The sequence below is a fragment of the Camelus ferus genome, chromosome 20, assembly GCF_009834535.1.
Source record: "Camelus ferus isolate YT-003-E chromosome 20, BCGSAC_Cfer_1.0, whole genome shotgun sequence".
Taxonomy (NCBI): domain Eukaryota; kingdom Metazoa; phylum Chordata; class Mammalia; order Artiodactyla; family Camelidae; genus Camelus; species Camelus ferus.
In genome coordinates, this window is record NC_045715.1 from 20,082,669 (window position 1) to 20,093,022 (window position 10,354).

A 10,354-nucleotide genomic window follows, 5' to 3' on the forward strand; every position below is an offset into this window, starting at 1 on the left:
AGATCTGTTCTTTGAGGTCAGTAACTTGTGGAATAATAATAAAGAACCTTATTGAGCATGCCTTGCATGCTGGCACTGGTGTGCTCAGTGCTTCCATTTTTCTCAATATACTCATAATTTATTATCCCTATTTTACTGCAATAAAACTGAGCTTGGAGAAATTATGTGATTTACTCAAGGTTGAACAATAAGGAGGCAGAGCCAGGATTTGAACCCAGTTTTCCTTTATCTGAAAGATCTTACTCTTTGCTGCATCACACTCTACAATTTTTCAAAGTGATCTAATAATGACAACAAAAAATCAGTCAACTTTATGAGCCTACTGAGTGGTAAGCTGCTCTTCATGGGTCACCTAGTGGCAGAGTGAACTCAATGCAAGATTTCTGCCCCTTCTCCCTCTTTTAAGTGAACTCTCGCTCTATGGTGATAGACCCTCCACTTCTTGTTCCAGAGGCCATGTCACTTGATTTGGAGCGACACCAGGGAAATCTGGGAGTGGTTTTAGCACCAAGAAAGAGCATCCACGATACCCAAGGCGAAGCCCACTGTTGCAGCTAAAGAGAGTGGGTTTACACCTGGCATTTTAAAACAAGGAGGTGCTTTTTCCTTTCCACTCTAAGAAGGCTGGGAAGCTCTTTAGCACCTTTCCCTCCCCACTTGTGACAGTCTCTTGGCCCTCAGACTCTCCACAGGCCTAGGAGAGAAGAGCTTTCCTGAGGTCCTAAGGATCCCTGAAAATCGTTCTCAGAGGCTAATATAAAAGAATTTGTAACTTTTGAGCAAAAAGGACCTTTTGTATTTTCTGTGGATTTTGATGATCTGGATTCTTTCCTTTTTCAACTTCTGTGAAGTTAGAGAATTGACAGATGGTCATATCACTGAAACTCTGTCAATACTTGGTATCTTCTCCAATATTTTCCAATCGTAAGATGTGGGAACCCAACCTGATAGAATAAATACCTGGGGATAATCAAATCACCATTTTTACTTTTCAGGATTCTTTTACAGGGAAATAGTCCCACTTTTGGCCTCCATGGGCTGAAGCCACAGCTAACCCTGTATCTTTGAAATGAACATGGCTTTCATGTGATCTCTCATGCAAAATTGCCCAGAAATGAGCTTTTAATCACCAGGGTCACTGGTTCCTATCATTTACTGGCCATCAGTAAGGGGACAGAAATGGCAGCCTCCCTGCTATCACATCCAGGTGATTCTTGAGGACAGTAAGAGATCTGTGTTCTCCACATATCAACTGGATCAGCTCCACTGGTCTCAGCAGGAGTCAAGGGATTTATGTACAGTTCCTAAATATCATCATTCCATTTCTAGCCCATAACCCTTCCCTGCTCAAACTTCCTACATCTAAAGCAGTGGACCTCAAATGTTAGTGTGCACAGGAACCCAGGGTGCTTGCTAAAGCACAGATTCCTGCAGAGAGCCAGATACAGTCCCTCTAGAGCAGAGCTTAAGAATTTGCTTCTTAAGAAGAGCTCTAGATGTTTTCAGATCACACTTGAGAAAGAAGGTCCAAGAGCAGCGATTTTGAAATGTTAATACATTAGCAAATTCTCTGTGGATCTTGTTAAAATGATCTTGCAAATCTGGTGCTGGGCCTGAGATTCTCTATTTCTAACAAACTCCTAGATGAAGCTGATGCTGCTGTCCTTTGACAAACATGCTTTGAATAGTCAGGATCCAACAGATCTCCAATCTTTATCTAGGCCTAAGAGAGCAAAATTACCAGGAATAAACATTGTCTTAAACTTCCCTTTATTCTCTGGTTAGTAGACTCTCTCACCTCCAGTGAGCTAGATTCCCATGGACAAGAGGTTACTGCTCTAGCTTGCATATCCTTAGTTTCTCAATATGGAATTCTACCCACAGCAATAGCGTGTGTTGAAGATGGTGGCTACCAAATACTTCTCCAGTCCTAATCTCCTTAATCCCAAATCTGAGCTCAGTCTTGCCAGCACCTCTAGAGTAAATCATAAGGTCTGAGACCTCAGCAACAAGAGAAGTAGAGCTGGACTCACTGAGACAGCCAAAGGAAAAGAGACTACAAGAAGGAGAGATGGAGAAATGCAAAAGAACAGAAAATCTGACTCTACCGCCTCGGGTAGTGCCTTTCATTCTCCTGTGGTTTCCAGTCAGTCATTAGCAGATCATCTGCCATGTTGTTTTTCTTCAAAAATGAATGAAAACTCAAACCTGCATTTGGGAAACAGAAACTTTCAGGAAACTCAGGGACATCTTTCAGGACCATGGAGAGCAAAAAGAAGTCACTCCCACAAATCAGGAGTTCCACACCCAAACGAATGAGGAACTGTCACATCTCAACATACAGATGAAGGAAAGAAAGAATAAAAGGTAGTGGGGTCATCAATGGAGAGCATTCAGGTGAGGTACAAAGACTTGGAACATAAGTTCCAACAGGGCCCTAGTCTAAACTCCTCATAGGAGGGGTGCTCTTGAGCCAGAGAAGCAAATTCTCCATCCCTTCATGATAGCCAGCAGCTCTCTTCAGCCAATTCTCTCAACAAGAATCTGTAGGGAATTGAGACTTTTTCAATTTCTTTGGATGAAATACATACAAAAAGAACATTTGGTTGATGGTCCTAAAAAGAGTTTTACAAATGAGAACCAAAATATCATAAATGTACAGTATCTCACATAGGTAGAATAACACAAGAGTTGCCAACTTAGGTCTAATCCTTGGATCTCCTGAACCTGTGCAGTGTTTGTTCTTTATGGTTGTTAATTGGTTAAAGATCTAGTTTCCTGGCTCTGCCCTACACCAGCTGTGTGACCTTACGCAAATTATTCATTCATTCCAACTCGGTTTCCTTCTTTGAGCTAAGGCCTCCTATGTGTCAGACACTTTTAGGGGATGGGAAAACAGACAATTTCTGCTCTCAAGTAGCACCCAGTCCAGTGGAGGACAGATAAAAAATATATAATTCAAGAACACTATAAAAGTACAAAAGTAGTGCAGAGAGAAATATTAACAAATTGGAGAGGGGAGCAAGATAAGGAGGAATCCAGGAAGAAGTAACAAAGGCATCAAGCTGTGAAACAGGGCACTAGATTTAGGGAACTACATATAGTTTAGATAGATGATAATTTGATGGTGGGGATAGCTGGAGTAATAAAACCTTCCACATACTGATGTTGTGGAAGCCAAAGGAGACAAAGCACTATATAGGTAAATATTAGCTACTATTATGGCAAAGAGCTACTCCTATAATGGAAAAAAAAATTCCTTAATTCAACAAACATTTATAGAATACCTTCTATATACTCACTGTACTGGGAGCAGTCTCTTCTCCTTTTGGTCCCCTCCCTAAAGTAGGGTCAGCTTGAGAATCAAGAAACCAAATTCTGCACTCTTTCCTAGGAGACAAAAGTGCCCCCTCTATGCATATCAAGTAAGGGGGTAGGCGAGAGCCTGACAATCCCTTGATTCCTCTACTAAAGTGTCATTTAGATGAGTACACTTTGCACTTGTGTGATCTGAAAAAAGGCTTTGCCTACAGACCAAAGGATGCAAGCAATGACCTCTGGTATGATCCCTCTCCCCTTGGTACCAAGTAATCAGAAAAGATGCTATGATGACACAGAGTCAGATGATCAAAAGTGGCAAGTTTCTCAGGCTCAGCTGACAATGAGAGGGTACATAAAAGTGGTTAGAAGAATCATCTTTATGTCTGTTACTATTTTCAACCTGTTCTACTTAGTACTAATTCTCTTGGCTTCCAGTAACCAAATATGTACATAAGAACAAGTAGCAGCCATGGTTCTACAATTTGACAGTTCACTGACCTACTCAAGGACATCTGGAGGTTGTAGTGTCATGGAAACTTCCCTCTGGTGAAGTGTCTAGAGACACTAGTGAATTTTAATATTTATATCCTATATTGGGTTAAATAGTGTCTCCCCCAAAATTCATGTCCACCAGGAACCTCAGAATGTTACCTTATTTGGAAATAGGGTCTTTGCAGATGTATCAAGTTAAAATGAGGGCATACTGCATTAAGGTGGACCTTAATCCAATGACTGGCACCCTTATCAGAAGAGCGAATTTTGGTACCAGGCAGACGTCCAAAGAGAACCTCAGAAGAGAGAATTTTGGACACACACACACACACACACACACACACACGGAGAACTCCATGTGACAATGGACTGTTGCTTCTCTAAACCAAGGAACAAAGGATTGCCAGCAACCACCAGAAGCCAGGAGAGAGGCATAGAACAGATTCTCCCTCAGAGCCTCCAGAAGCCATCAACCTGACCAACACCTTGATTTCAATCTTCTGGCCTCCAAAACTGTGGGAGAATAAATTTTGCTGTTTTAAGCCAACAGTCTGTGATACCTTGTTACAGCCACCCTAGGAAACTAATACATACCCCAAATAGTACACGTTTCCCTTCCACGTGCCCTAGGAGTTGGGTTTTTTTTTTTTATCTTATCAGATAGAAAAGGATAGGATATGACCCTAGTAACTGTATTAGCACATGGAAAGGGGTACTCTAAGAGCAGCAGAATGAGCAATTCAAATCAAAACAGCACCTTCATAGGTGATGTAAAGGATAAGGGAACTTACTTCTAAAGGCTCTATAAGGTGAGACCTTTTAATCTCTGAAGTAGTTTTTTTTTTAATATCTACAAATTCTTTGACACTCTTCACTTCAGAAGGCAGAGGCTAATGCCCCTGCCTTTGAGCATGGGTTGTTCTTAGTGACCCACTTCTAACAAACAGAATGTGGCAGAGTTGATGAAGGGTGAATTCTGAGGCCAGGATATAAGGACGCTGTAGCTTCCTCCATGCTCTCTCTCTTAAGTCACTTGCTGTGGGGAATGTCAACAGTCATGTCATAAGGATGCTCAAGCAATCTTAATGGAAGATTTCTGTGGTGAGAAACTGAGGCCTCCTGTCAGCAAACAGCACAACTTGCCAAAGAGTTTCATCAGACTTCTCATCAGAAACCATGCAAGCTAGAAGACAAAGGAGTCACATTTCTAAAAGTGTTCAAAGAAACTCCTGATCTCTGGCCTTGTGAGGACTGATCAGCAGGTTTAGAGCAGGAGTTGATGCCTGGCCGACCTCCTTGCCTTTTCCTCCTCATCTTCATGCAGAAAGGATGATTTCTCATCTGCTCTCATCCATATGGAAGCTTAGCTGGCAAGTTCTGATGACGGGGGAGAGGGGTGAGGGAAAGCAGGCCTCAAGTGTTGAGTGGCAAGTTCAATTCAAGGAAGGGTAAGCAAATCAACAAGCTATTTCTGAGCTATTCCCTCCAATTAGATTCACAAAATTAAAAGTGGTATTTTAGTTTCCGACTCCTGGATCTCTTTCTTGTTCTAAAGCTGGCAGGGAGAAAAAAGGATGTTATTTATTATGACCCTAAAGATCACCACAAGAAAGAACAAATAAATGATTTTTTTTCCTAGCACAGGAGAAAGTTCACTATTTTCCTTTTCTTACCACTGACAACCAGGGAGTAACCTCCTACATACACTAGAATTCAACTTTTAATTATAAAGCAACAAATCTGCAATGAGGACCTATACTACCTATATTTAGAATCATAAAATAAATGATATTAAGTGTTTTTAGTTAGTGACAAAATCTTAATGAGTTAATTAAAAAATATATTTCAGGGAAGAGAGGGAAGCAAAAGACCAATTTAGAATACTACAAGGTGCAAAAATCCCATGCTCAGAAGTGTAATATAATGGCATAAATTCTGGACTAAGAGAGGCCATGGGAGGGTATAGCTCAGTGGTAGAGCACATGCTTAGCATGCACGAGGTCCTGGGTTCAATCCCCAGCACCTCCATTAAAAAAAAATAAACAAACAGGTAAACCTAATTACCTCCCTCCTCCCCACATCCACCCCTACCCTTCCAAAAAAGTGAGAGGCCAAAAACCCCATGCAAAGGAACGGTAGTGTAATGCTGGACAGGAAAGCCACAGGCCTGGCTAGCTGAGACTCGCTCTGCTTTCCTTGGTAAAGCTATGACACGCACTGTACTCCTCAGAATTTCCTGGCCAAGAAACTGTAGGGTAAAAGGAAAATCCCTTCCCCAATCCCTTACTACTCCTGGAAAAAAAAGCACTGTGCTCCTTCTCATTGTAAACATTTTCTTGCTAATTACTATGGAAAAGAGACAGGAACCAAGAACTTGGGGAATTTATTCTTTATTTATTGAGCATGTATGTGCCATAAATGTATTAGGTTCCTAGGGATGACAATTTTTATCCTTCAGTCTAATTAAGGAGACATATAAACAAAAACAAGATATGGGGTGAGGGCACATGTATAGATGTTATGAGAGCCAGAAAAGAAGTTCAGAGAACCAGCTAGGAATTAGAGAAATGACACCCTTATAAAGTTTTAAAAGGTAAGAACTGAAACAATGTTTGGGGAACTATGTAAAGCCCAGTGTGGCAGGTGCATGTGGAACAAAGAAATGAGTGCTGTGGAGGGGGCCAACTGTGTTTCATGCGGTACATGCTATGCTAAGGAGTTTGGATGTGATCCTGAAGCCACTAGAAAGCTACTGAACAGTGGAGGAAGAAAATCAAATCTGTGCTTGAGCTGGAAAGGGGTCAAAAGGGGCAGGGAGCCTACTGACACAGATTCAGTAACACAGTAGTTGTGAGAGAGTGAGAGAAAAATCTCAGGCATATGTTGAGGTCTAGGTATGTGAGTTTCAGAAGAGGATATAAGCCTGAAATAGATTTGGAGAATCTTTAGCATACAGATTAGCTTATCTCAAATGCACCTCTCTGGCCCAAATGCATAAGAATTATCTGGGGAAACCTGTGAAACCATACAGTGCCAGTAATACTTAAATAAACTCTATAGTTAAAAGTCTATTATTAGTAGTAGGTGATTATGGTGGGGATCTAGATGTGAGAAATGATCAAATATCAATTATTTCTTCTCTGTTCGAGCAATGAAGCACCTGGTTTGCTTATCAGAAACTGAGGGGAAATCTCCATTCATAATAGTAATAAAAATGATAAAAGAATCTGTTTTTTTAAAAACTGAAGATCTTACTGAAGAAATAAAACAAGACCTGAACAAATAAGAGAACAAACCACATTCTTGGCTGGAAAGACAGGTATAAAAATATGCCAACTATACCCAAATTAAGTTATATATTTAATGCTTCTCCATGTAGAATCACAATAGGGGTTTTCTGAGGGAAGGAAATAGAAAAAATGATTTCAGAGCTTATACAGAATACACATCAAAGAACAACAAAGCAAAAGTATAAAAATAACAATAGAGACTTGTCTTCTAGATTTCAGAAAATACTATAAAGTCAATGAAATAAAATCTATGGTGTTGATATAAGAAGAGATAAATAGATGACATTAGAACAGAGAATCAAAAATCCAGAAATAGATCTATGACAGAATTTCATGTATGACAACTGTGATAGTTTAATTCAATGAAAAAAGAATTATTATTTAATAAATGGAGCTAGCACAACTAGCCATCCATCTAATGCATGCTGTTTCAACAGTAGCCACTAGCCACAGGTGGCCACTGAGCACTAAAATGTGCCTAGTCTGAATTGAGATTTGATGTAAGTACAAAATCCACACCAGATTTCAAAGACTTAGTATGAGAAAAGAACCGTAAAATAACTAACAAATATTTTAAACTGATTACATATAAGAATAAAAATACTTTTGATATAATGGGTTAAGTTGGTGAAATAAAACACACTAAGAAAATATGTATTTCACCTGTTTCTTACTTTTTTAATGCAGCTTCGACTAGAAAACAAAATTACATGTGTCTTGCATTTTACTTCTATTGAACAGCACTGCTCTAGAGAAAAATAAAGATCTTCCCATTATATCACATTCTTTTAAATAAAGATTTAAATGTAAAAAATAAAAAATACCATAAGAAAACCTAGGAAAGTAAATTAGAATCTGCGGGTCAGGCTGGATTTCTTAATAAGGACAGTATGCCCTGCGTGAGCATGTGTATGTATGTAGAAACTGGTAAGCAAAAGACAAACAACTCAACAGGAAAAACAGGTAAAGGACAGGACTGGAAATCCACAAAAAAACATATCCTGGTGGGGAGGGTATAGCTCAGTGGTAGACTGGGTGCTTAGCACGCCTGAGGTCCTAGGTTCATTCCCCAATATCTCCATTAAAAACAAACAAATTACCCAGCCCCGCAAAAATAAAATAAAACTTAGGAAAAAAATTTAAAAATCCCAATGACAAACATACAGTAATAACAAAAAGATACTTAAAATTACTGAGGAAGAGAAAATGTAATTTAAATAACTAAGACATCTTTTTATAGGTTAGAAAAAATAAAAACATAGATAATAACTATCTCTGCTGGGGATGTGGAAAGGGGAAAGCTCATACACTGCTGCCAAGGGAAATGTAAAGAATAACAGCCTTCTTAAAAAGCGGTAAGGCAATATCCATTAAAATTAGTAGTGCAGTCGTCCGTCACGGTAACACAATCCACCTGATGCTCAAGGCCCTTCTAAAAAATGGTGTAGTAGTCAGCTCTCCATTCTGGATACAGAACCAAGGATATGGAGGGCTGATTGTACGTAATATCCATCAACCCAAGAACCTTTCTCACAGTAATAAAATCACTAGCCCATAAGAAACATGCGTTCAAAGACCCTTTAACACTGTTCATGAAGTAGCAACAAAAAAAAAAAAGAAAGAAAAAAGAAACTAAGGCAAAAAAGGAAACTAAGTAAGTAACAACCAATAGAAAACTAAGTAAATGCCCACTTGCTGATAAAAGATTGGAAAATATACATTACCTGCAGAAAAAGATCTGTTACACATTAAAATTTTTCAGTGAAAAATATTAGCAAATATTTTTAAATATGAAAATATCAGCACAGGCTCCACTGTAGGGAAACAGACTATCTTATAATATGCTGGTGTGGGCATAGAGGTATTACCTTATGGGACAGAAACTGGAAGACTATCAGAATTTTAAATTTCCACGTCTTTTGACTCAGCAGCTCAGCTTCCTACTAATATATGGTATGACAATCTAAAGATACATATGCAAATACCTCAAGTCATGTTGTACACCCTGAACTAACAGTGTTATATATTGATTACATCTCAATAAAACTGGGGAAAAAAGAGACATATGCAAGGACGTTCACTACAGACTTTATTTAGTAAGACTTAGAAAGATCCTAAATGTCTTCTCTAAAAAAATAGTTTAATAAATTATATGTCCACACAATGAAGTAAAAACAGACATGAAAAAGGAGCTGGGGGAAGGGTATAGCTCAGTGGTAGTGTTGCCTAACATGCACAAGGTCCTGGGTTCAATCCCCAGTACCTCCATTAAAATAATAAACAAGCAAATAAGTAAAAATCTAATTGTCTCCCCCTCAAAATAAAACAAAACAAAACAAAAAGGAGCCAGCTCCCTGTGACTGAACTGGAAAGATAAAAGATACCAATGTAAAGCATAAAAAGCAAATTGACAACTATTTTTCTGTATGTTTGAAATTATTCATAATTTTTAAAATGAAAAAAAAAAATGGTGGCAGAAAATTAGATGCTTTGCTTTTTTCTGAGTAAGAATTTCAGAAGTCTGGACAGTTGAACCCTCGCCCTCCCCATCCCACCATATCTGACCTCAACCAGTTTTCTACCTGCACTGCTATCCTTTTCCTCAATATGACTCAGTGGTTCCAAGCTATCTTCTGATATAAAAGATGTATCAGATATGTCTTCCTGATATAAAAACAATATTAAAGTGCATATTTTTAAAAATTTAAATTACCTTTCATATTATTATAATGCATTTTTGCATATTCCTATGTTGGAAATCCCTTGGTATAAATCAACATCACAAATCAGTGCTATTCCACCTCCCTAAACTACAATCCTTTTTAATTTTAGATAAGGAATACTTTTCCTTGTTCAAAGAATTTACTTGTATCCTAGTACATTCACAAATCTCAGCTGACCAAGTCTCACAGGTCATAACAAATTTGTGTTAAGAGCTCAAATTTCCTTTATTATTATTTTATGTGTTATCATATGGACAGATAGAAATAAGAGATCAAAGGATTGTGTTCACCATCTTGAAAAATACTGAGTACTTTATTATTTTATGTCAGTGGTCAGAAAACTACCATCTGCTACCTGTGTTTGTACAGCCCACAAGCTAAGGTATGTTTTCAGATTTTTAAATGATTGGGGGTAAAATCAAAAGGAGAATAAAGTTTCATGACATGTGAAGAATTTATATGAAATTCAAATTTCAGCAATGCTCATTCATTTAGTATATTCTAATGCTATTTTCACACTACAAAGAC

General features: G+C 38.4%; 1 long non-coding RNA gene across 1 annotated transcript; it reads left to right on the forward strand.

Moving 5' to 3' along the window:
* The first annotated feature begins 8,108 nt into the window (after positions 1-8,108).
* On the forward strand, positions 8,109-9,505 carry LOC116658369. Its single transcript, XR_004313753.1, has 2 exons — positions 8,109-8,156; positions 9,344-9,505. It is a non-coding gene; the product is annotated as an uncharacterized LOC116658369 (long non-coding RNA).
* The last annotated feature ends 849 nt before the right edge of the window (positions 9,506-10,354 follow it).